The 27420-nt window shown below is 36.0% G+C and overlaps 1 long non-coding RNA gene across 3 annotated transcripts in view; it reads right to left on the bottom strand.

The window, feature by feature from the left end:
• Nucleotides 1–24886: 24886 nt before the first annotated feature.
• LOC136018169 (uncharacterized) overlaps nt 24887–27420 on the bottom strand; it is a 49557-nt gene continuing 47023 nt past the window's right edge. For all 3 annotated transcript variants that reach the window (XR_010614277.1, XR_010614278.1, XR_010614279.1), the window contains one exon: nt 24887–25120. This is a non-coding gene — a long non-coding RNA (uncharacterized LOC136018169). The remainder of the gene's footprint in view (nt 25121–27420) is intronic.

Below are 27420 nucleotides of genomic sequence, written 5' to 3'. Positions count from 1 at the left end.
GATTAAATCACAGTTAGTCTCACCCACTTCATGAAACACAAGAGACCTATAATATCAGTGGTTGTAATTTGAACCTATCCTTGGAAAACGTTTGTGAAAAGATGTTGATATTCAAATACTTTGATATAAACACTGATAAAATTTTCGACCAAGGCAGAGATAGATACACTCTGAGTGAGGGATTGATCTGAGCCAGATGGAAGGGGTGCACATGCTACACTAGGCCACTCTAGGTTTCTTACATAAAGTTATGTAGTGTTTGGTTGGTTCCTCAGGAGATAACAGAGCTGTAGTGTTAGAAACCTACTCCTAGCAAATGTCATAGGAGTGAAGTCAGAGATAGAAGTTAATGAAGAATTAGATGTCCCATGTTTCTTCTCCTCCTTCTCTCCAGTAAATTATTTTTAATACTAGTTTGCTTTCTGCACCTGGCCAAGTATAACAAAGGCATTTGCATTTGTATCCAAATGCAGCTTCTAGACCCTGAAGGGAAGATACGCCAAATGTACTCCAGATGAGCGGCATAGAAGAACTGGTAATGTTTGTTAAATATGTAATAGAAGCATAATTTTTACTAATTTCACTATTTTCACACTTATAACAAAAACCCTGTACTAAATCCCTGCTAAATGGACATTGGTATGTTTTACTATTAATCCCACATGCTGTTGCAAACCAAGATTACATTAAGCATTGTCTTTGCTGAAGTAATGAATCAAAGTAAAATTGCTTAGATGGTCTTGAGTACCTGTGGACTAGGATGCACTTGGCACAGATGTCTTCAGCTAGTTTGCAATTGTGCTATTGCTGATAAGTACCAGCTTGGGGAAAGTTTTCAGTAGTGTGAGCAAACAAGCATCTCTCTGGCCAGGAGCAATTAGCAGAGAAATTTCCCTTGCCTCCTGAGGCCCACGAGCGAGTGTCATTGTGAGCTCCCTCACAGGAGCTCATGAAAGGAATTCCTACTAGGCTTATGCAGAGGTATCCAAAGTCAAGCACTTTCCTCTACCTAAAATACAAAGCCACCAAACCTCTCTTTCACTTATACAGATTACATCTGTTTGCAAAGAAATCGTGAAAGAGAATGCATATATTGCAGTCTACCATTTTTGCACTGTGGTGTCAAGACCTCATTTCAATTTCTTGTCATCAAATTAAGCAAAATAGTGGTTTATTTCTACTTCATCACAACTGTGCTTTAATCATTGGACTGTTTGAGAGAGACACGTACCCAAAGCATACTCAGAGTAAACTATGGGACTGATTCGCAGTGCCAGACTGGCAAAGAAAAACAACTCAGTCAAAAGTACCATCAAAGATCTTCTAGGTCTTTCAAGCAACACAGCTATATTGACATCCTGAGAGTTAATTGGTCTTGATATAGAGTTCAGATTATTTCCCTATTAATGGAAGCTCAACCTCGACTCTGTCCAGCTCTATGAAGTTATCAGCCTGTCTGAGGTTCCCTACATTATGCTACACTGCTCAGAGCAGACATACCTTTAAGCTGGTATTAATATATTATTATGAATTTGCTTGGGAGCAAGATCCTATGACAGTGCAAAATACTGTTTTGTGTTTATAATGCAGTAAAACTTGCATGCAATAAACATAGAAGCACAAAGACAGCAAGAGAATGTCAGACCCAGGAGTGAATACAGGTGAAAGCTTTTTGGTAAGAGTCTGTCTTTAAATGCATGAACACCTGTGACAGAATTCAGTTAAGTGCTGCATCAGTGTGTTTCAAGTTCAGTCCAAAACATTTGAAATCATTTGAAAGTAACAGCCATCGGAGCTAATCATGCAAAACCAGTTCGGAAACTGAGAACATTTATTGACAAGGTTCCTTTTTATCAAGTCCATGTAGTACCTACTAGGTGTTCCAGCTTAAAAAGCCATTACTAGGATCTATAGATACTCTTTGTGATGTGCTTTCTCCCACTGATTTATCATCTATTTCACTGTATAACCTTCACTATAGGATGAAAATGATTTCAGATTTGCACACAGCTGTAAGTATTTTAAAGACATGTCAAATGGCATTAAATTGAGGCATTTGACCTTGACAAATAATTTTATTATAGTTTTGTTAGATGTCTCAGAGGGATTGCCCACCTTCCTTGTTAATTTTTCAATATAGCAAGTTTCTAATTTTACATTTATAGAGCTATTGAACTTCCCCTGAAAACAAAGCATCTGAAGTCCTCCCACCACCCACTCTCTCCCTCCTTTCCCCTTCTCTGTCCCTGAGCATTTTGACTAGCATGAGAGAGATTCCTTATTCAAATCAACCTCATTCTATTTCACTGAAAATAACCAAATTTTATCAGTGTCATTCATTGCTTAGCAGCAGCCAAAAAGATCTCCATCCCTCAAAAGAGAGAGAAGAAAACAAGAAAAAAAGAACATAAGAAACAGCTCCATTGCGGTTTTATGTTTGAACAAAACTGTAAATTAGTCTCTGACTTGTGCAGAACTAAGCTATTTGAAGAGAATTAGACAAAAGCAACAAAAGCCTCTTCCATATTAAAAAGAATTCACTTCAGCTCAAGGGAGCCTTCTATATTTTTCACTAAAATAAAACAGTTAACTTTGTTAGATACTTGAATCTCTTAGTTGAGTCTAATTAGATTTATTTAAGTAACTGATATTACTATTAAAAAAGTGAGCTTGGGTCTATAGCTCCAACTTGCAATATTACTGCATGACAGTTAAAGGCAATGAGAACACAGAGCCACTTGTGTACTCTCATTAATATAAGGCTATGTGGTGTGTATTTAGACAATGGCCTTACAACAATATTTTGTGTTAAAAAACACAAAAAAGTAAGACAAATGTTTATAATATATTAAATATGACTTTTCTTAACCTGAATTGTCAATACTATGGAACATTTTTTGTGGTGATATAACATTTAACTTTAAAATTGCTAGGTCTATGTTTTTTAGGCTGAAGGTGTGAGTGCAGTTATGCCTACTGTCCTGCTCCATATGTCCACATGAAAATGTTCCAAGGCTAATCTTTATATGGTTTGGGGAAACAAAATTAATTGAAATCTGGAAAGTCTCATCATCTCTGTGGAATTAAGTATCTTAGTAAGATCTCCTGTAACCATTGAGCTTCTATTTATTGATAGCAGCTAGTCCCTAAATTCACAAACCTATTTGCATAGCAACAGCTTTCCCATCAACTCCCAGTTCCGAGACTGACATACTACTCCCATAACAAGACACACTTAAGTTTCATAATTTCTTGCTTTCAATCTATCTTCACCACCTAGGCACCTTTAGTGTTGTCTTCGGTTTTTGCTTAGAAGGAATAGAACACTACAATATATCAAAGTGGTTTCTATGTGTGTAATACAAGCTTGCAAAAGAAATCACAAGGTGCTCATCATGGCAAAGCAGCACCCCTGCAAAGCACTGTAGCAGTTCTTGAGGCTCCTCTAACTTGAGAAGATGACATTTGTTCTGGCTGTGGCAGAATGAAGTAGGAGCAAATTAGATTAGTCAAAGGAAAGCAAAACCAGGCAGACTCCATCAAATGAAAACACTTTCCCAGTAACACTACCACTTGTCTGACAAGAGGCCCTATGAGCCAGTCAGTATATATCTAGTTACAGGCTTCTATGACATACTAGATGCCATTTATCCTGGAATTTGTCAGAATGGCTGTAGACAGAATCTTTTTCACTCCATACAGAGCCATATATCTATTGAACTGTAGGCATTTAATCATCCTAAGAATTCAAGAAAATTCATGGGTACTCTGCCAATTTCATGCATTTCCCTGTGGGTACAAAACACCTACTTGAAAGGAAAATGCCTTTATCAATATGATATATTTACCAGTTGCTTTACAATCCAACATTCAACCTAGTCAGAATAAAGCAGCTATACTGTTTGAAACATGGAATAACCTATTCGTATTTCATATGCTGCCCTGGATGTCTCAGCAAGTACCATGTGCAGGTATGCAGGTTGTACATAAACACACACACACTTGTAAGCACTTATGATATACACATTTATGTATACACACTTATGATACACACACTTATGTATATCAACTCCATCTCCAGAAATCTGGAAGCAAAAATACTTGAAGTATTCAAGTCTTTTAAGGTTTATTTTATTAATCTTTGTATTCCTGGTGTATGAAATCACTATAAAACCAAATATCCACATCCCTCAATAAGAATAAATAAATAAAGTAGAAAATCATCTAGTCTTCATTATCAGAACATAAATACGTTCACCAGAACCTGCTTTCCTTCCGTAGCCTATTCAAGTGTCATTTTGTCATTTGCATGAAGCCGTTCTGTTATTCCTTACTTTTAACTCTGATTTTATACAAGATGTCAGAACTGTAACAAGATTTAACAAATCTATATGTAAGCTTAGGAGTGACCATAAACCCTAAGTAACTGAATGCAAGCCAAAATCCAGCACACATAATCACATGTTCTGATTCAATTTCCAGTGCTCTCGACTTCTACGAGGTGTTTTGGGGAATCAATAGCTACGAAATAGCTACATTGATTTCTCCTGTAAATTGATTCCAATGATTTTGACATATGAGCTATACTAATTTGCTTTTCTCAAATTTTTAATGTTGTATGTAAACCCCGGTAGCACTTTTGTACCAATTAATGTCTTTCCCTACTGCCAATCACTGCATTGCAAAGCTGTATTTTGCTTCAGTCTGCCATCCGGCATTTTCACTCAGTATTTATTCTTTGCTTTTGAGTGTATTTCAAATTGTTTGCTCTGTAGACATAGAACCTTCCATAGGCAGAAAGACCATTATCACTAATATCAGCTCTCTTTTTGGTTGTACAGAGTTATTATCCAACACAGATGCTTCCTGTCATGCTCTTTCCTTAATGGATAACGGATAAGGGGCTGCAGTTCATTTATTTGTTCTAAACTTTTTTCTCTTCTTATTACCTGCCTCTTCACTAGCATATAGTAAAAACAAGCGCACTTCATAGGAAGAGGCCTTCAAGTATCTTTCACACACTGAAAAATAGTATTGTAGATGAGTCTGTGAAAAGCATGAAATGCTTCCTTTTCCTAAGGCATTGCAAATTATAACTTTTATTTCCTTCCTTTCACTTTTTTTTTTATTTCACCTCTTACACTGGAAGATATGTCTGAATGAGAAGAAATTCCACTTTGGAAGTCCATTTGATTTTAAAACAACCCAAAATGTCCAGAGGCCATATGTCTGAACTATACTCCTCATATATCCACTTACAGAAAAACTAGTATCAAGTAGCTACATTTCTCTTTTAGGAAAAAGGATGTCCACAGATATTAAGAAGAAATAACCTGCCTTCCATGGTCAAAATCAATCAGATTGATTGGGTCAATGAGACACACAGGGCAGACATATTTTGATGATACAAACTAGCCACAGACACCAGGAGTATGAGTAAAGACGAGTCCTGTCATGATCATCAAACAAAACAGGAAGACGATATTGCAAGCAGCAGATAATACTGCAAAAGACTCAATGATAAAAATATTTACAGTTACACAGGGAGAGAAGATTTATTAAAAATTATTTGAATAACAATCCTGAATTGCACTAAGGCCAAAAATTAATTGAATGCCTGTTACTGCAGCTCTGGATTCCTGTTGAAACACAGATAGATGAAAAGCTTCATGAATTTACCTTGAGCTGTCTGATACCTCAAATGCCTTGCATTTTTACTACAGATTGACTTGCTTGTACCAAGTACATTCTCTAAATGTTGAATATGCAAGATTTGCTAAGGCAAGTACCACTGAAAGTACAATGGAATTCTATTATCTGAACCTAAGTAAACTGTTCTAACATTTTACTCATCACAGAGGAATTTTAAAAAACTCTCACTTAGCAATTTTCATTGAGTCATTATGATCAATATAAAGACATATCAGAGAAGTGTTTTCACTATTTGCATTCATTACTTACACTTTTATATATCATTTTTGACTCCAGGCCAACAGAATGGGAGCTACTATGGCAAGACATATGGTAAGTGCCCTGCCCTGTTCTTTAAAACAAGACTAGATGCAACAGGAGCTGCAATCAGAACCTTTTATCCGCTGATGTTTTTACAGAAACTTGAAAAAAGACAAGTGTCTTATTTTTGGCTGAACATAAAAGCTAGTACAAACAAACACGATGAAAATACTAATCTCAGAATTAGACAAGAGGTTCGCTGTGCTTCTTCCTCTGTAGGGAAATTGACCTGCTGTATATAGAATCATAGAGTCATAGAACAGTTAGAGTTGGAAAGGGCCTTAAGATCATCAAGTTCCAACCCACCTCCATGGGCAGGGACACCTCACACTAAACCGTGCCACCCAAGGCTCTGTCCAACCTGCCCTTGAACACTGCCAGGGATGGAGCATTCCTAACTTCCCTGGGCAACCCATTCCAGTGCCTCACCACCCTTACAGTAAAGAACTTCCTTGCATCCAATCTAAACTTCCCCTGTTTAAGTTTTAACCCATTACCCCTTGTCCTATCACTACAGTCCCTAATGAAGAGTCCATTTCTCAGCATCCTTATAATCTCCCTTCAGGTACTGGAAGGCTGCTATGAGGTCTCCACGCAGCCTTTTCTTCTCCATGCTGAACAGCCCCAACTTCCTCAGCCTATCTTCATACGGGAGGTGCTCCAGTCCCCTGATCATCCTCGTGGCCCTCCTCTGGACTTGTTCCAACAGTTCCATGTCCTTTTTATGTTGAGGACATCAGAACTGCACACAATACTGCAAGTGAGGTCTCACGAGAGCAGAGTAGAGGGGCAGGATCACCTCCTTCAACCTGCTGGTCACGCTCCTTTTGATGCAGCCCAGGATACAGTTGGCTTTCTGGCCTGCGAGCACACACTGCCATCTCATGTTCATTTTCTCATTGACCAACACCCCCAAGTCCTTCTCCTCAGGGCTGCTCTGAATCTCTTCTTTGCCCAATCTGTAGCTGTGCCTGGGATTGCTCTTACCCAGATGTAGGACCTTGCACTTGGCATTGTTAAACTTCATAAGGTTGGCATCAGCCCACCTCACAAGCGTGTCAAGGTCCCTCTGGATGGCATCCCTTCCCTCCAGCATATCAACTGGACCACACAGGTTGGTGTCATTGGCGAACTTCCCCTGTTAAAGTTTTAAACCGTTACCCCTTGTCCTATCACTACAGTCCCTAATGAAGAGTCCCTCCCCATCATCCTTATAATCCCCCTTCAGATACTGGAAGGCTGCTATGAGGTCTCCACGCAGCCTTCTCTTCTCCAGGCTGAACAGCCCCAACTTTCTCAGCCTATCTTCACATGGGAAGGGCTCCAGTCCCCTGATCATCTTTTGTGGCAAGCTTTTTTGATTAGAAATAATTACTTTTCAAATAATGCACTCCCCTAAGATATTCAGATTATCTAAGCTGAATTCTTTTGTCGTGAAGTAACCTGATATACATTGGTGAACATTTGTAGATGTGGCATTTTATGCATTAGGGAAAAACAGGCTGACTGCATGAGAAAAGGAATGGTGAGTCAGGAGAGGGAGAGATGAGTGACCTTTTCCTTTTTTGTTCTTTATGTTCATCTTATACTTGTGATACATGATAATCATTTTCAGAGCAGATAAAATTCTCAGCTCATTAATTCAAATAATGTCTAAATGCTTTCTGAAGTGAATAAACAGCATGAGATTATTTTAAAATAACTGGAAAATAAGATCTCTAATAATAACTGTATGCACATTATCAACAAATAATATTCATAAATCACATAAACATTAGTTAAGGCCCGTCAATCAGCCATCCCAGATTTTTCAGCCAAAAAGTTGTCTGACATTCTTTGACACGAGAGTTTATGTATTATCCAAATGTTAAGAGCAAAACCTCAGTGATGTAAAGTGTGCTCTGCATTTTCTTCTCAAATTTCTTTGTAATGGTATAATTTTGTGCCCACAACCACCAGTTAGTAATTATGTCATCCCAGAATGGATTTAAAGGTGTAAAAGCAAATCAAGTCAAACTAATTATATCAAGGGATTGAAGACTGTATAGCACTTCCTTTTGTGTTAATGGTTTCAGAAACTGGTATGTGTGAATCTGAGCCTGAGTTTGTGAGGCCAGCTTTGCACTATTCCCACCATCATTTGCAAACACCTGGAGTACTTGTGACAACAGAAATAGTTTACATGAAAAAAAATTTAGAAGGAAATTATTTTGAAACAGAGTATGATATCTTATTCATAATGAATAATCCTGGTGAGCTGGGTGTCATCCAAGCATCCTTTTGAATTGCTGAAGCTTCTGACAAAGGAAGGACTGTGGCAGGACTTGCATTAGGTATAGCCTTCAGAAATAATTTTAGATTGCTTTATCAACTGTTTGCCCTGTGGGAGGGGGTGTTACCTAAGTCCCTTATGTGCTAAATAAATATTATGTAAGACTGTGTCAAAATCTTAGATGAATAAGATGTATCACAATTACAACTCATTACGGCTCGGCACAAGCAATCCAGGAGGTTCCTTGATTGTGAGTTATCATCTTACTAATGGACATCACTGTCGTGGTTTAAACCCAGCCACGCAGCTCGTTCACTCACTCCCGCCCCTTCCTCCCTCCCCCTACTCCCGGAGGGACGGAGAGGAGAATCAAAAAGAATACAACTCCCACGGGTTGAGATAAGAACAGTTTAGTAACTAAGGTGTAACACAAATCACTACTGCTACCACCAATAATAATATTGATAAAGGAAATAACAAGGGAAGAGAATACGACACCTCACCACCCGCCAACCGGTAACTCACCCCCCCCAGCTCAACGGAGCACCAACCGATATCTCGTCCAACCCCACAGTGCCCTAGCCCTTCCGGGTAACTCTCAGTTACATCCCGGGCATGACGTGCTACGGTATGGAATACTTCTTTGGTCAGTTTGGGTCAGGTGTCCTGTCTGTTTCCTCCCGGCTTCCTCTCCTCCCTGGCAGAGCATGAGACTCACAAAGGCCTTGGTCAGTCTAAACATCTGAGCAGTAACTAAAAGCATCAGTGTTATCAACACTGTTCCCAGGCAGAAAGTCAAAAACACAGCGCTGCACCAGATACTAAGAAGGAGAAAAAATGCTACTGCTGAACCCAGGACAATCACTCTATAAATACTCATAGAACCCACACCAAACTCTCAAAGCTTTCTTTCAAGAGCCATTAAACTAATATAAAATTCAGAAAGAATTTTCTGTCTTTTTTTTTATTATTCCAAAATCTTGGCATTAAAAAATCCAGAAGAGAGTCTAGATGCAAAAAGATGGATACGAACTATTGTAGCATTACTGTGCTTAATGTTCTGTCACTTAAATATGGAAACACAACAAAGATTAACCTTTTAACTGCTCATACAATAACAGTAATATTAAAGCAGTAAATTATGGAGTCTAAACTACTATTTCAGTATTAGATTAAGCATATCACATGCAAAAGGGCGAGTCCAGTCCTCACGACTATTGACAACCACATGATTCTGTCTCCTTATGTGGTTCAGACATTAGATATTAAATTGCCCCATGACATGTGAGATCAACTTGCCATTGCTACAACTACTACCCCTGTGGCCACAAGATCATGAGTGCTGATGCAAGGGAAACAGTGGGAACATACAGATGAGGAAAATTCTTAAATCTGCTTAGTCTCCACCTCTGTGACAAACCTGACCCATCAGAGGAAAACAGATTACAGCAAAAGTTTTCATTAAACATTGAGACGTAACAATATAGAATGTTCCAACAGAACGGTGGTTTATGAGATAATTCCTGTCCAGGTCTACTTCTGTGTAAACTCAAACTGACATTTATTCCATTTAGCTCAGTTTATGTCTGATTATGTATTCATATATTCACATATTCATTATAAAATCATAAATATTCAGTAAAGGGGCACTTACAGAGCATCTGGATTTAAACACCTGGTCACCCATGTACATAAATTTCAGTTAAAAACCCACTCAACAATCTTGTCAACCAATAAAATGGCTAGAAAAATTTGAAAGTATACATAGATATATACTACATATATTTTCAATATCCTATATGTATACTTTCAATATCCTAAGGACATATATTCAACCAAAAGTAAACATGTAATGCAGATAATACGATTTTGGCTTCTCTTCTAGCATCGATCACATGGATATGTTATCCATTTTTCCATATGCTTTGAAACATATCTTTAGTACTTTTGAAAACCTATATTATGATAAGAGATAAAAAAAAATGTGTAGCACCAAAGCAAAAGAAAACCACGTAATAAAGAATGTGTTCTGTCTTCCCAGAATCATGCGTATCTACTTCACTGAATCATTGAATCATGCTCATGTCACTGTAGCTCAAATGTAAGTCTTTCAGAATACAGAATGATAAGAATATTGACATAGCACAACTTCCGCAGCAGATGCTATTAACATAATAAATCCCAAAATGAAGTTGCACAGAAAGCCAACAATTCTGTTTTCTGCATGTACATTGCTATGAACACAGTAGGCTTAGCATAAGATGGACTATATGCTGATATATTATTATGTTGAAATACATTATTTTACTACAGTTAGGATCATACAAATTAAATCTAGGCCTGCTGTACTAGTAATGCTATGTGTCTGGCAATCTATATATGGCATATTGTCATCATGCAAAAACTATGTATGAGAAGTTAATATAACTTCATTCTTTGTATCTACCAGCTCACCAAAATTAAAGTACCAAATCTGAGTATTTGCAAAGAAAGTGTGGTAACTCCCTGGCACAGACTGAAAACATTACTGAACATACAAGCACTGACAGTGGCCCAAAAGGAACTTCCCATGGGCCTCATGTCATGCCTCATGTTTTTTGCTGTCAGAAAGCTGTGTCAAATCCATGCAGAGCACAGGTCATTAAAAGAAAACAGCTTACACCACTCTGCATTACCTCAAGATGCTCTGAAGCAGGGAACACCAAAAGACACCTGCCTTACAGCAAGTAAAGTAAGAATATATTTGGACTGGAGAACAGCTGAATATCTAACAGAGCTCTTTCCAAAATAAACTATTTTATACCAAATATTCTTTATATTTTGGTCAGAAGCATTTAGAGAAATTCTGTTGCCATCTCTGATGGCAACCCTACTTCCTTTGTAAAGAACTCTCCAGTGGAATCATACACTCTATGAAGGAAAATAGCTTAAAAGCTGAAACAGGAGCAAGAAGAGAGAAAAAAAAAAGGGCTGCACACTCATGTAGTGATATAAAGCTGTAATAAAAGCTGTCAATAACTTGAATGAAACAGAAAACCCCCTTCATCATCAGTTCTTCCACTATATATTACATTTGCTCTGGGTTTGCAATGTGGGATAGAAGAAAAAATCCTGTTTAAGAAAAATCTTTGCAAATTCTTTGATATTACTGCAAATATTTTGTATTTCAAAAGATTTTCCATCCAGATAGTTTCATCCAAGACTAATGCAGCATATAAAGCATATTATATATGTACTTACTCCTTTATGATTCATTGTTCTTGAATGTCAAATTTGCTTTAAAAGTGACATGCAATGCCTCATCCTACCATAAAATCCAGATGAAGGATTATATATATTTTCAAGTCTGGGTTAAAATGGAATTAATTGTAATTACTTGGAATTCATGGCAATATATAATGAACATCTCCTTAGACATGCTCACTACAAAGGTCACTAGAAAATATAGGGAACATGTAATTGTCTGATATTTTGGATGATATAATGATGCTCAGAATTTTACTGATATTTTATCTTCTTTTTTCAAATTCTAGACTAAAAAAACAGCTGACATACAGGAAAGTGAATGCAAACAAAACTATATGTGGAAAACATACTCTATTAAATAAAAAGTCTCAGTCATGAAGCTTGATAATAAAGCCTAGTGTATTATTCAGCATTGAAATTTCCAAAATTACAATGAGATGGTTAATGAACATTTTCATTAGGTTAATCCAGATTCCTTCAGGAACATCCTGAAAGCTGAAACTGACAGAAACCATTTGCGGCTAAGCAGTGGTTTCTGCACTCACATATCTGAAGTGCATGTTATTTCTACAAAAATGTTTTGTTCCTAGTCTTTTGAGCTGTTCTTCATTAAACATGCAAAGCTCATGCTTGTAAAATTTGATGGAGTTAAATAGGCAAACCAGAAAAAGTTTACATCCTATATAACTGCAACAGAAAATATGTATCTGAAATTCTATTCAGATGGCCAAGCGAGTGAAGCAATCATTAATTCTTTTTTTGCAAAAAATTCTGATAGTTTTACAAGCCCTGTGTTTAGCACCACATAATGATTAAACCATCAGCAACAGCAACTTTAATACATGATTCCAGGTATCATTTCTCAAACAAATTCATCATTTACATATTTTGTCATCCAAATAAATGCATTTTACTTCTGCCAGAATTTGAAGACATTTCTTTATGCAATTTTCAAGGGACAACATTTGTACTTATTTTGCAACATATGTTTTACTTATCAATTGAATACTGAACAAAGATTTTAAATCATTCTAGTATTATAAAAATTTTCCTTCTTATTGGAACCTCATGGTCCTTAATCTTATAGTGTGATTCACAGACTTTAATTAATGTTGGCATTAAAAATCCCTCTTGTAAGCTGGAAGCAGAGTCTTTCTTTGTGCAGTTAGCAACATTTCAACTTATAACTGCAAATATTTCTTAAAGCTCTAGCTGATTCTTCTCCCCTTTAGTAAGGCCACAAAACAATTTTAAAATTTAAGGAACAACATATTTACATTTTTAATCACCTGACTAGAAATACAGCATCTTTGTTTGTAACAAATACAAATGTATTTCCATGGGGGAAAAAAAACCTCCAGAATGAACACATCTGCTCATGGTCAGTGATGTGGCACCCTGACTAAAACTACCAAGACGATCAAAAGCTGAAGATGAGCCATACTTTAACCTGACCCCTGATCAACATCATAGTGAAGAGGTTTATAGGAAAACACTTAGAAAACAGCAATGGTGTGCAAACCAATGCTGAGCCTCCCCTATTATTTTTAATTCAACTACAGTAATTTATTTATATTACAACAACTGTAAACATGTCAATAGCTACAAGACTACAAATGTTTTCCAATTACTATGTATACATGGAAGGAATTAGCTGTCTTGATTCCTTAATATTTGAAATTTCTATGGAATTCTCCATGCATGAAAGTATTCCACAGCATTTATTATAATTTATTTTAAATTAATCAGTGTCTTGGGAATATAAAATAAGATATAATTCAGTAATTTGCTTTTTCAAAAATTGAGAAATATTTATATATGTGTATTACATGTTATCACCATAATCTATAAAAAAGGCATTAACATCAGACTGAAAAACTAATAAAACTAACAGAGTTCTGTATGTCAAGGGTTTAAAATTATACAAAACATATTGCAGCTTTATGACCAAAATAATCCAGACTAAACATTCAATAGGCTGTGGCTTTAAATTCAGTCAACATATTTCATGACAATGATGTAAGTACCTTTCTCAAGAATCATCAATAGACTAGGATCTTATTCTAAAAGGTGCTGGTAGAAGGTGACAAAGAATGGCTGCAGGCAGTAAGAAGGTGCACTTCCCTTGAGGCAGTGCCATCATGAATGTAAGATCTTCTCCTTTACTTAGGCTGGACTGAAAAATTCAGTTGGACAAAAATGCTGAATCTCCTGTTGTTCCAGTGAAAAGTTCTTCAGTACTTCAGCTTAAATCATCCATACTATATGGAGAGTAAGGAGAGAGCAAACAAGTGTGTAAGAGTACTAAGCATTTAAGTGAACATAAAGCTGCTTGCCTTTCTGTTATAAGCAATAGGAATGTAACTATCCCTAATTTTCTTACATCTTACCTACATTTTCAAGCACTAATGATTCAGAAATTATGGAATTCTGATAACACATCTTTTACTATTAAGTAAACAAAACAGGGATAGTATAAGGATGAATGCCTGCCTATAAAATTCTTTGAAGAATACATAATATGTAGCTTAGTGACATGATATTCTACCATCATCTGGCTCGGGCTCTACACATCTAGAGGTTTTTTGCTCTTGCCACACATAGTTCTGCAAACCTGTATTTATTTTGCTGTGGCTCACTGGCCCTGTGTTTCCTTTGTGTTTAGCTACCACGGTAATATATCATCTGCAACATGAAGAAGTTAACAGAGCCCCAGATATTTATAAATTTAGCCTTATAGTGCCTAAGGAAAGCTAAGTATCAGTATTCCATCGGTAGAACATACCTAAAGACAGAGCAATCCATGATCAAGTGTTCTAAAGCAAATAATTGCAACAAAAGGAGATGTTATACATATAGGTAAATCTAAAAAACAGGTATATGGTATATGAAGAACTTCCTCTTTCTCTTCAAGTGTGTCTGACATGTACCCTATTCAAAACTGTTGCCAAACCTGAAGTTCTTTCAAACCAGTTTTGCCTTATGAATATTAGGCACTTATGCAACTTAGTATTCCCTGGCTATCCAAATAGCACTAGAAAGCAAGAATATTTGTCTATCCACCCCAATTAGTATTTTTTGTCTTACCCTAAAGTCAAAACACTGAACGGTACTCATTGTCACATCATGGATAGCATTTAGACTTCAAAGTAAACATTTTTGCAAAATTGTATCTAACTATGGCTACTCATTTTAGCATAGGTTTGAAAGAAAAGGCTTGTAGAAATTTCAATAGCACAGTTTGAAGCAGCTTCTCTTCTAGACAAGACATGACCAATGCCTCATCTTGTCATTTCTTATGCTATACTAACTACTGATTTAATCCTCAAGTCCTATTCTCCATAATATGATATAGTCAGAAATTCATAAACAAAATTTCAGAAGCATTTGTTCTCATCAGCAGCTTCTCAGAGATCATGAAAAAAAATTGGAAAGACCAACATTTACCTTCACCACATACTAGCAGTCACAAAGAAGAATGCTGACTAAAGATTGAAAGTATAACTTTAGAATTCTGGTAGTATTCAGTGACACACATAACTGATTAGTTACAGAGAAAACCTTCCCTACACAGTTTTGCTGGAAAGAAAGACATGTCTTATCCTTTTCCACAAAAGGACATTATTGGATAAGGTAGACATAAACCTTTATTATTCATGTTAATCCTTCCCCTTTTTGATGAGTCACTAGCAAGGGATTGAAAATTTAATTGTGGAAGCTGTTATGACACAAAGAATTACATAAGCAGAAGCACTGAATGAGAGCCTTTTGCATTGAATGGCTCAACATTTCTCAGATCTCAATAAGCTTCTGTTTCCTGAATATATTTGAACCAGTGAAATATTAAGTATTATAAATTAAAATTAAATAAAAGGTATGGGTTCTTCTTGGACTCCTCCAATAGTTTCATTTATCTCATGTTATTCACTGACCACTTCATTTTCTTTGCATCATTTGGTCAACTTCCACTTTGTGTTAGCCAACATTTTTATCCAAACCAATTTAACTGAATCCATTCAGTAAGTTCTTTAGCATATACCTGCATGCTTCAAAAATAAATCTTCGATGTGGCATTTGCAGTAGCCTGCAGTTATCAACTATTCACAGTTAACAAAGACTGACAGTGCTATTAATTGCAACATAGTTTTTTAGGGAAAAAAATCACTTGCTGATTCATATGGTCAACTAATTATTTTGAACAGGAAAATAAAATACATTGTTATAAATATGCTTTAGAGTAATAGGAGGGATGAGTCCAAATAAAGAACAGATGAGTACATTTGAAACAACTATAAAAAAAAGGAGGCACAGGCATGTCTTCAGCTACTGTGATTATTTTCTAAACAAGTCTTAGAACCAAATTTAATACCAAATCTAGTTCATAGCACTTATGCATGTGGAAGATTAAGACTGCCACAGTAGCTAGCAGTCCTTATTTTTAAATCATGACATCTCTGAGAAAGTGTGAGTCGTCACATCCTTTGTATTTTGATATGGGGCATGTAAAAGCAAGCATGCTGGGATAATAAATTAATATTAACAGAATGCTCAGTCATTTGCTATGTCTGAAGGCAAGTGACATTTCCAGTATTATTTGGTGAGCATAAATTGAACTGACCTTGGAAGAAACCTTAATGTCCTCATGTGCATAAACCAGTGAGGAGCTATCTATATGCAGTTTCACACCTCATGAACTTTTACACATTATTCATCTAAATCAGAGATCCAAATACAAAATCTGGCACTTGGGACATCATGTGGGATTTCTGGCAAATGTAGGGTCCTGAAATAAATGGCTAGATTTAAATGATTTACAGATGTAGGGGTAGGATGATGGGGGAGAGAGTTCATTTTTATTCCAGATGCATACTTAAAGTATAGATAATCATTGTTCTGCCTAAATGGTTTCAAAAGCCACATTTGAGATAGCACAATGGCATGGAAACTGATCATACAAAACATGAGTGGAGACTGCAGAATTTCCTAGCATCTGGCACACTCAGTTAAATGAAGAGCTTGTCATATGCTGGCTTTTCAACTGTAGCATGTCACCTAAAGTATGCAATGCTACAGCGTGGGTGAAATGACACAGCTGATACGCCAGTATGTGACATACATTTAATTTCACATGCCATGCATACCTGCATCTCCCACTGTGAAATGTTGCAGGGGCATATTTTTCAGGTGACATTACATTGTTTTGCTGGTCTATTTGCTCCAATTTCAAGTCACAATTAGCATTTGAGATTAGAGGAAAAACATTAGCCAAGCTGTTTAAATGGTACACTTTAACTGGAAACTGATTTTTACCCTCTCATAATGCTAAGCACCATTGCTACCATAATTTATTTTATGTCCAGGAGATAAAATACTTTTTCTAAATTGGACTATCAAGGAAGGCGCATGGCAAATACATGATAGAATCCTCTATACAACTATTTTTGGCAGAAGTTGAAAACAAAATAAAATGTCAAAATGTGCCATATATTCAATATTTAGGAATCAACAAAATATCTGGTTTAACACATTACCAAAATTTCCAGTATTATGTTATGCTTTGTATGACAAAACATACAGGACGACTACTTTAAAAAAAACTACAGCAACAGCAGAAATACCAAAGGGATGTAGTGCCATGAATTTAAGAACGGAAATAATATTTCATATTGTATCATTCCAATTGCAAAATTTCAAAATATAGTCAGAAACACAGAGTTGAAACATAGAGTTCTGAAAGAGAGTTTTCAATAGCTGCTTCATAAAAAGACAAAGCAATGACCTATATCACTTTGCTCTTAAACATTAGATAGAACGTTATGCAAATAAAATAGGGTGTTCTGAGCCCACACTTTATAAACTTGCTTCTTTAAATATGACCTGCATCTCTACCTCATGTCTGGCTTTGCATCTCTTGTTGGAAGAGTATCTTCTATCTTTATTGAGAAGGAATGTAAAATGCTGACTACTTGATGATTATAAAACATCGCGGCTAGGTTATAGCTTTATTTTTATAAATATGCAATATAGAACAATTTTTTTTTCTCAATAATTTTTTAACATAAACATAATTTAAGTATTTAAACATAAATTAGAAGTGCTTTTGAGGTAGCAATGTAAATTTTAAGTTATGTTTGAGACAATAGGTCCAACATAAGGAAATAGCCATAGAGGCTTTAACACTGATCTGCCAACACACCTCAATCATTGTCTGGGTGTACCTGTCCAAGGATAAGTCTGCCTCTGCACCTATTCATTGCTTTCTCTTTCTGCTAAAACAAACATAGTTTGCCTATACTGAAGAAGGTTTGGTAATCCAAAAGATTTGATCTGTTTCCCACAGTGTAGATCAATACCAACAACATGATTATTACATGACACTCTGGTGCACCAGTGTCCCACTCAGGCCAAAGTAAATTCAGCTGAAATAGCAGCAAGCTCTGTATCCTATCACCACTTCAACTGTGTGGACAATTCCACTGTCACCATTTTGACACAGTAGTGGCAAAGCTAACAATCCATTCAGTTCTGATACTCCATCTACCCAGATTCTAGGAGACACAAAGCATGTACATAGTCTTTTCCACGTGTATGTAGCCCTATTATTTTTGTACACTTCTAATATCAAGACTCAAAAAGGGATTCTGAACTATAGTTCCTTTGTGGTAATGAATATTTTTCAAAGTTTAGTAGAGAAACAAGTCAGTTATTTCCAGGATCTGAGAGATGGAGGAAGGGAAGAAAAGAGGCGGGGGGGGGGGGGGAGGGGGGGGGGGGGAATGAAATCATTACTACATTTTAAGAGAAGAACAAATGGTATTGAATCATCAATAAATGCAGTGTGAGCAGTCTGTAAAATATACACTCAGAACTACCAGAAAAAATTATTCTGAAATATAAAAAGAGCTCAAAAAATAGATACAAAAATGTAAACAAACGCTATTCTTTTTATTCTGAATTGCCCACCTGACTCAGTGCCATAATTTTCTAGGGAGGAGGAGGAGAAAAACTTGAATACCTTTCCTCTTTCTCTGTGATGAAATGGCTGAAGAAAACATAAAGGACACATTTTCCATTGTGATTGCAAAATCTGTGATACACTGTAAAGCCTGACACCCTTTAACTGTGCTCAAATTTGTGATGTTATTTTAAAAATGAATAATTTATGAAAAATTATAAAATTAAAATGCTTCCCGCAACTCCCCTAACAATTTCATGCAAATAACTGCACATCGCTTGTTCTTCATCTGTTATTAACCCTTTCCAGTGGAATAAGGAGCTTTCTACACTGGGTTGTACATAACCCTATGCATGAATAGCCTCAAAGTTAAATTCACAGACTGGGACATTTCTATCACAATGATAATTATGCAGGAAAACAAACAAACAAGCAAACCAGAAATACATTGATTATTTTTCCTAGAATGTTAACTGAAACAATCATGAGTTTAACATAGTACACAATTCATATGCAATAAACATGTGAACCAATCCTGATACCACATAATTACACTGTAAATATTTCTTCACAAACACTGGCTGAGGAGTGGGCTGGCTGCACATTCATTGGTCTAGTCTTTTCACATAAATTATAGCTGTCCAGGGTCTAATCGGATTTACACTGGCTGCCAATGTTCCCAAAGGCTTCTGCACTAGCCAGCTTGGCAGTTCCATAAGGAAGACCCAATTGCATACTGCAGAGTCTCCAGGGAGTAGCCTTATGTTGAGCACATCCCTCCATGGCCAATTAAACTGGCTTTAGAGTCACCTTGCACTGCTGGCATCGTGCAAAGAGCCTGCAGTGCAGCTGAGGACTAGGGCCAAGGTGTTGTCAGTTCTGATCCTACGGCTGGGGAATGCTCTGTTGGAGTAATTTTAGAGTTACCTTCACAGCTCATTGCAAAAGCACCACACACACAATATTCTCATAAAATAAAACCCTTCCCCATGATAGAAGCTGCAAACGAAAGCACTCTCACCTCAACACAGAGCAGTTCTAGTACCCAGCAAAGAAGGACTCAAAACCATGTTGTGGCTGTCAACCTTAGAAATTTCTAAAAGAAGCCTCAGAAAATACGATGTTCTCTTTTTTAGGTACAACAGATGAAAAGACATTTAGAAAGCCCTTTATTTTAGGAAGCATTTTAAAGTTTATGTTGCTCTCAAAAGTTGTATGTTTGTTAAATATACATGACATTATTCAATAGAGCATTTTTACAGCCATATTGTACAATGAAAATCATCTATAAAATGCTGACTAACCAGCAGCAGCTGTTGAAGAACTTGCTGGAGTTGCAAACCAACCTTTCTCAGAAGTCTGAACTACAAGCTGAGAAAGCTGAAATATTAAGGAAAGATTAAATGGAAACAATGAATCAAATCTGGCAGCTGACTTCACACAGCTTTCAGAAATTGAAGATTTAAAATTTAGCACCACAGTCATCCGTAACCTCAAGAACCTCAACCTTATGGGAACATATAAAAATTTGGAATATACTAAAAAGACTCAAGGAAGCAGCTGTTTAAAAGGTAACAAAAGTATTTCACATTAACTGTGAAATACAAGCAAGAATTATTTTATGTACAGTTCTTTTATTAATATCTATTTATATATTCATATATATTTAACTGTAAAGCCTTTCTGGTAAGGTAATTTTTTTAACTGAAGCAAAGCTATTTGCAACACAGATTCTGTTACATATTTCCTATGCACATGCATATATATATGGCACAAGTCTCCCTGGCTTTAGTAAGAATGTGCTTGGGCTCTGTATCAGTTAATTAGTTACAATCAGGAAGCTGTGTGAATGTTTATTATTAATTTAATAAAATCAAATATGTTTGAAGCATCTTTTTAACACATGTTGCACAGCCATGTTTCATGTTGTGGTGCACATCATAACATCAACACATTCCTGTGGACCACCAGTCCTTTGAAATTCTAGAACTACACTTTACCAGGCATACTCATTAATCTTGTACTAATTTCACAAGTGAAGGATCTTTCCTTGCCTCTTATTTTATAATTTCTTTGCATCAAATCATGACCTGGCTTATATTGAAAATTATTTGGTGTATTTATTAAAACTAAAATTATTTTCTAACACACTACATGCTGTTGACGGTTTTTTTTTTTTTTTGTACATAATATATAAATTTGGTTTTGGTCATGTACTTATGGTAGTTAAAAGCAGAAATCAGAAGCGGACTAATTTGAGAAGCTTAATTGCATCAAGACCATGGAATTAAACCCCAGATCATCTATTTGCCCTGGGAAGAGCGCAAACACCAAAAGGCAAACAAGTCTGCGTGTGTCCACATTTACTTTTGATTGTGTCCTTTCGTGAATGGAAATGGACAGTATTCCTTTATACAAGTGCACTCCTAGGGATAAATGTCTCAAATCTTAATAACCCATGCAAGGAGCATATTGACAGAATGATTTACAATTACCATGATGCAGTTATAGAAAAAAATGTTAATGAGCTAAGGTACCTTGTAGAGGAAAGCAGTATGTACTCCTTTAAAAACAGTATGCTTCAGTAACAGCAGCTCCAGAGAGGCTGCTTTCCAATGCAAATATCATAGATTCTTATAGCATACTTATTTCATTCTTTTGATCATTTCCCTAAATATACCACTTAGACATGGATACAGTGAAATGAAATTTTTATTCATCCTTTCTAGTACTCTAAATAGGACTCAGAATAAGGTAACAGGGACATAAAGAAAATAAAGGGAAAAGAACATTTATTTGCCTAAGTCCAGGTATTTTTTTCTGTAGCTGAATTAGTTTTATTGATACAGTTTCATTTGCTATCAGGAAAATACATTCCATCCAATTTAAAAAAAAAAAAAAAAAGAAGTATTTTCTATTTAATAATACATGGGAAACATGACAAAACCTCTTGTAGTCATACTACGATGAATAACCAGTCAATCAAAAAGTTTCTCACAGTCTCTTTCTCCCCTGTTCTCTAAGCTTCTCAGCAGAGAGAATGGGAATTTGAGATGCTGCACAATGTCAGAAGCGAAATCAGCACTGAGGAAAAATAATGTGTCTTTCTCTTTGTCAGTTCATGACATTTAAAAAAAAAATAATCTGGAAAGCAATTTATTCCAAACAACGAGAGAATCCAATCTTTATATTGTGGTTTCAGTAACTTACATTCACTGGTATTTAGCACAGGGTCCTCTATTAGCAGATTTAAACAAAATCTTGATTTCCTTATATCTCAAATAGGAGATTATTGATTCAGTTATGAATACTGAAGTAGGAGCATAAATCTCCAGATTTCAGATTACTGCTAGCTACACAACACCCTTTTTGTGGACTCTGAGTGAACCTTTCTGCTTTTATGTTTCAGCTATCCTATATGCAATATGGGAATAAAAAATGTTCTTCAGGTGTATTTCCACATTTATAGAAAATACCACGCATATGAAATGCCATAGCACACTATTGGCAAGATAACAAAAATACACTAAGTTCAATAAATACCACCATGTTAAAACCATGTTAACTAATATAAGAAGGTAGGTTACAAATTGACTGGTTTTGAATTTAACGTGGCTCATGGGATACCCAACTAAATATGGGCAGGAAAGCATCTGCAAAAAACTACGCTTCCATTTATTCCAGCGTCATTGAACACAAGGGCCAGAGACCATAAGCTAATGAGGGTACTAATGGCAAGATTTTTTCCTTATTGAGAGACCACAAATGAGAGACCACAAATGAGTGTCCATCATCTGTAAAAAAAAAGTTGGAAGCACACAGCTGCAAAGCTGTGTAGAAGCAGGCATGGTGCAACCACTAAATGTTGAGCCATGTAGACCGCTATCCATCTAATCTAGCAATTAGACATTGCAGCCTGAACTTTCTGTTAAAAAGGGCACTGGTACAGATTGCACTCGAACTAATAATTATTCTCACATGCATCAATTCATAGCCCATAGAGACAACAGTCTCAAGAACCAGTCATTAAAGGCTTCTCAATGGTACACAACAGTACCACCAGTTGCATCTGTCTCCACGTTTTTAATGAATGTATTCCATGTTCTCCTGGGGAAAATTAATAACCATGCTTAGCTGAAAACTGCTTTTTCTTACAGGGCTATTCATGTAACACAAAAGTAATTGTTTTGGTATGAACACTGCTGAAACACATGAAGAAATGTTTTGATATAAACACGCATATATCCATGTTTTCTCTCTCTCCTAATCAATAAAGTTTACAAAAGAAAACAAAAGTGCTTGCTGGCCGGCAAGGCAAAAGCAGCAAGAAGGTAACCAAATCAATAGGGAAACGACTTTTAGCTGAGCCAGTCATTTATACGCTCTATTTTACTATCCTTGCAAAAAATATATAATTGAAAGCACATGATGCACTTGTAAAAGAGAGACCTCTACATTTCTTAACACTAATTCTGTTGCAACTTCCACTGAACTGCAGCAACACCTCTATACATTAGGTTTTTAATTGCAATAGTGAAGTAAAAAGATAGCAGACCCTGAAGTTAATATGCAGTAGATTGTCATCTCATTAGAAAAGAAACAGATGAAAACCAGTCTATGAGGGATGAGGAAAATGTCTACATCAGCAATCTGGTGTTCTTCCTATGTGGGTTCAAATTAGAATTGAGAAATAACATCCATTTCATCACAGATTAATTTTTTACATTAAATTCCAGAGGAAAAAATATGAATGAAGAGGGTAATGATTCCTGCTGAACTGAAAGATGCCTTTGCTCAGCATTAGAAGTTCAAAATGTTCAATATCCATTCAAGGGTTTCCTATTTTACCAGCCCTAAGACAGATTTCCCTCAAACATAAAATCAACAGTGCTACCCAGCTGTCCCCTACATCTCTAGCTGCTTTCACTAACTGTGAAATGCACTGTATCAACAGTAATCCGTAGGTATGGCTGATGCTGGAATCAAACCTACACCAAAGGTCTGTAGAATTGCACAGTGTTTGGCAACTGTGCTGAAATTATATCTCTTCTGATTGTCAGAATTACTGATCACCCCAAAGAGAAATGGGATTATAACATGTAACCTCTCTACCACGCAAACACACTTTGGTTTCATCACATCTCCTGAAAGCAGCAATGCCAACTTTTTGTAATCCAAAACAAAAAGCAAAAGTGGATGGATAACTCGATACATCTCTGTAGCCAGCATAAAGATGCTGTAAGCCCTGATGGGATGGATGCTGAGAAGAAAAAAAAAAAGCACAGAAGAGTCTTTCTGTCATAGTGCTCAGAAGAATACTAAAAAGCAATGCGGATATGGCCATTATGACTGCGGTTAAGAGTGCAGCCAGGAACCTACACCTAGGAGAAACGGGCTCCAGGGATTACTGATAGGTAGTTAATTTCAAAGCTATCAGTCATTGTCATTGCAGTGTGAAATAGGAACGACTGTCTGTAGCCAAAGGTGAAACAAATGTCTAATTCGAAAGAAGGGTCTGGATGGGAGTTCTGTAAGTAATGTACATTAAAAGATTTTTTTTTATTTTTTATTTTATTTGAGAAAGGAGGACAGCAGGATTTGGGAATTTCCACTGGATGCCCATTTCCACTTTGATACTACACTGGGACAGGAATTCCTCAAAGTTAGATCAACATAGAATATTTATCAGCATTTCAAAATTCTTTGGTGAATGGAAGAAAAGTGCCACTCAAGGCTTCAGATCTGGAAGGCAGGATTCGTTTAGATATGCCTATTATCTGTAATTTAATGTTGAACTGTATTTCAAACATGCTTTTTAGTATTAATTCTGCTTTCAAGTATTTGCTTTGAGAGAAACACCGTATGTCCTTCCTGTGTAGTGTGGAGACACCCAGTGGAAAAAACAAAGCAGCACAGGAATCAAATGACTACCGCAGCTGAAGCTGCTAAAAACATTGTCCGTATGTCTTATGCTGCGATTTCCGACAATTTGAGTATGGCCTCTTGGCTACCAATTGTGAAACATTCTCATTTAAAATTCTTCACAATAAATGCTTGACGTAAACCATACATTTTAATCTCCCCAACAGCAATTTATTTGAGATTTCTTTTATTCTGTGATTTGGAAAGAAGAAGAAGATGATATAAAACCACAAAATAATTAAACCTTGTATTTTTTAAACAATCGTAAAAATCTCCACAAAAGGTTTTAGCTTTATATATTTGAATAAAGGTTCAATTTTTCATTCTATATCTGATTTTATCTTCCTTCCCTTAAAATGCAGTGTAATGCAGCAACAAGGGAAACAGTTTAACAGAAAACATATGCATGCTACTTACTTGGGTGACCCAGAGAGAAGGGCAAGTTACTAGCTGGTTTGTATAAAAAGCAAAACAATAAATTTCCTTTTTTAAAGAAACATTTTATTTAAGTACTCCTTCATTGTATGTCTTGTGACTTACAACATCCTCACAATATTTTGCAGAAGTTGCAGGAGAAATAAAGTCCTAATTTCACATCTCCCTAATACTTACTAGGTTTATTTCAATTGGACATCTATTCAGAAAAATTGTAGAGTCCACAATCTTCTTGCATCATGTTATCTCCTATATTCTTCATCTGACCCATGCAGCAGCTGAAAAACAATGAAATAATTACAGCTCCACAATGCTCTGGACATGCCAACAGCAGCCTAATGTCCTAGCAACACGTTTTTTATAAGATATTACACATCAGCTGGATTAATGGATCAAAATTTTGTCCTTTTTCTGATGTCAGAGAGGCAGAAGTGTTTGGAGTAGAAGACAGTGCCGTGTGCTTTATTCTAGCTGAGAGCTTTCCATGAACAGAACAATCCTCTGATTAACTACAGCCAGCATCTGGCTCCTTTATATCACCTGAACAGTAAGATATCAGACCTGCATGGAGATATCTGTCCTTTCATGTAGCAGGTTGTGAAAACAACACTAGACTATGTAGTAGTTAATTATTACATACTATCTATGTAATTCTTTGAATAAATTAATGGTATGAATCACAGCATTAAGTGCCACTAGAAATGACTGATGGAAATTAATACCAGATTAATATAAAATAAAATAAACAAAAAAGACAATAGAGCTGCTCATTTTACTCATTATTTTCTGTTTAAGTATCTCAATTTTCTTTGACTGATTTCCTTTTAAAGAAACAAGCTGGACATGAGAACACTTTTAATAAAGCTGTTGCTTTCCAAAATGGATTTGTTAAAAAAGAATCTACATTTCATCAACATAAATGTTTCCTAAGGAAGCCTGGATAAATCTAGTGCAAGGCTTCAGCTGACGTTTTTGGAGAACCATCCAAAATACTTTCAATACCTTTTTTATTTTTTTCCCTAAACAATATAACAAAATAACAATAGCCAACTTAGAGATCACTGTGTAGAATTATATGTGATTTTCCTCTTCATATCACCTGTCACTTAAAAAAATAATTTACTGTACTTATGATATTACTGCATCATCTAGTACTAAAAAATTGTTCTCAAACTCTCTGCAGTCCAATTAAGTTTTCACTGTTTAAAATAGTTGAGAAAACAAACTTTCTTGTTGAATATATACTATTTACCTTTTTTATTAATAATTTATGCATGTATAGATTTATATAGAACAGCAAAGGTCTATGGACAAATCCTTGTGGGACTGAATGAGTAACTTCATCAAGAACATGCATAATTTATTCCCTTTCTCTTAAAAAAAAAAATTAAATACACTTCCAGCCATTGTTGAATTGCAGCAATGATTCTTTTTCAATGATTCTTTAAATTCATATACATTTGGAAAGGCAGATCTAAATCTTAACACATATGGTTTTCTCTTTGACAACTTGCTAGGGGAAAACACAAAGGTTACAGGAGTATTTAACTACAATTCCATTAAGTATAGGCTTTGTCTCTAAGTAAACACAGGTAACCACATTTTCAGTAAACTTTTAAACTAGCCAGTCAATATAAAATAATTTCAAGAGAGATATGCAAAATCTTACTTTATATAACTAAAATTCAACAGATTACACTAGCACTGCAGCTTTACAGCTGGATCTCTAGACACCCATTACATTTTGTGAGCTGTTTGTAGTGTAGCTTTTGATATTCTTAAAGGATTGACGGCATCCATCTCCTTTCAAATAAGGTCGTTTTCAATTTAGCAGCATTCAGCAACCTGCAAATCTGAGTCTGCAAGACACTCTTAAGAATATCGCTTTCAGACGATGGATGTTTTCCAGGTGGTTTTGCAGAGAGCCATGAAATGCAGCTGCTACAAAACCTTTGATGAGATGTAAGTAGAACAACATCAAAAGTGCACTTCTTTTTGAGCAAATACATGAAAGCGCAAAACTAGCTGACAGTATCACATCATGGAATTCATTTTAACTTACAGACAGAAACCAATAGGAAAGATGATTTCTATGGCCATTGCTTGGGTCATGGCCCATAGAGTATGAAAACAAAAGAACAGATTGTTAACTCCATCATTGCGCAACCTGACACAATGCAAGAATTAAACCTTTCAAATAGAAATACATATGCACACACACACACATATATAAGTAAAGCATCATAAATCATGATACCGACTTCTCTAAAATTTTGTTTTACTGCAAACAGCTAGGTGCATAAACAGAATTCACAGTGGCAACTCTTACAGCCTCACTCAACCTCTTAAAAGGTACAGCAGCTGGTATGAACGCAACATTCAGCAAGCCTAAGGCAAGCACAGGAACTCATGTGTCTATAGTCTGCTAACAACCAAGCCAGTCTAAGTGTTTCATCAAACATTTATAAATCAAAACACTGGTTGCTACATGAGCGGTCACATCTCCAGACAAAAATAATTGATTCCGACTTTATTATATGCTTAAGTTCCTAGCACATATTTCTTTATATCATTTATA

Source organism: Lathamus discolor, chromosome 7, assembly GCF_037157495.1.
Source record: "Lathamus discolor isolate bLatDis1 chromosome 7, bLatDis1.hap1, whole genome shotgun sequence".
In the NCBI taxonomy this organism is placed as follows: Eukaryota; Metazoa; Chordata; class Aves; order Psittaciformes; family Psittacidae; genus Lathamus; species Lathamus discolor.
This window is presented reverse-complemented; position numbering and strand designations above follow the sequence as displayed.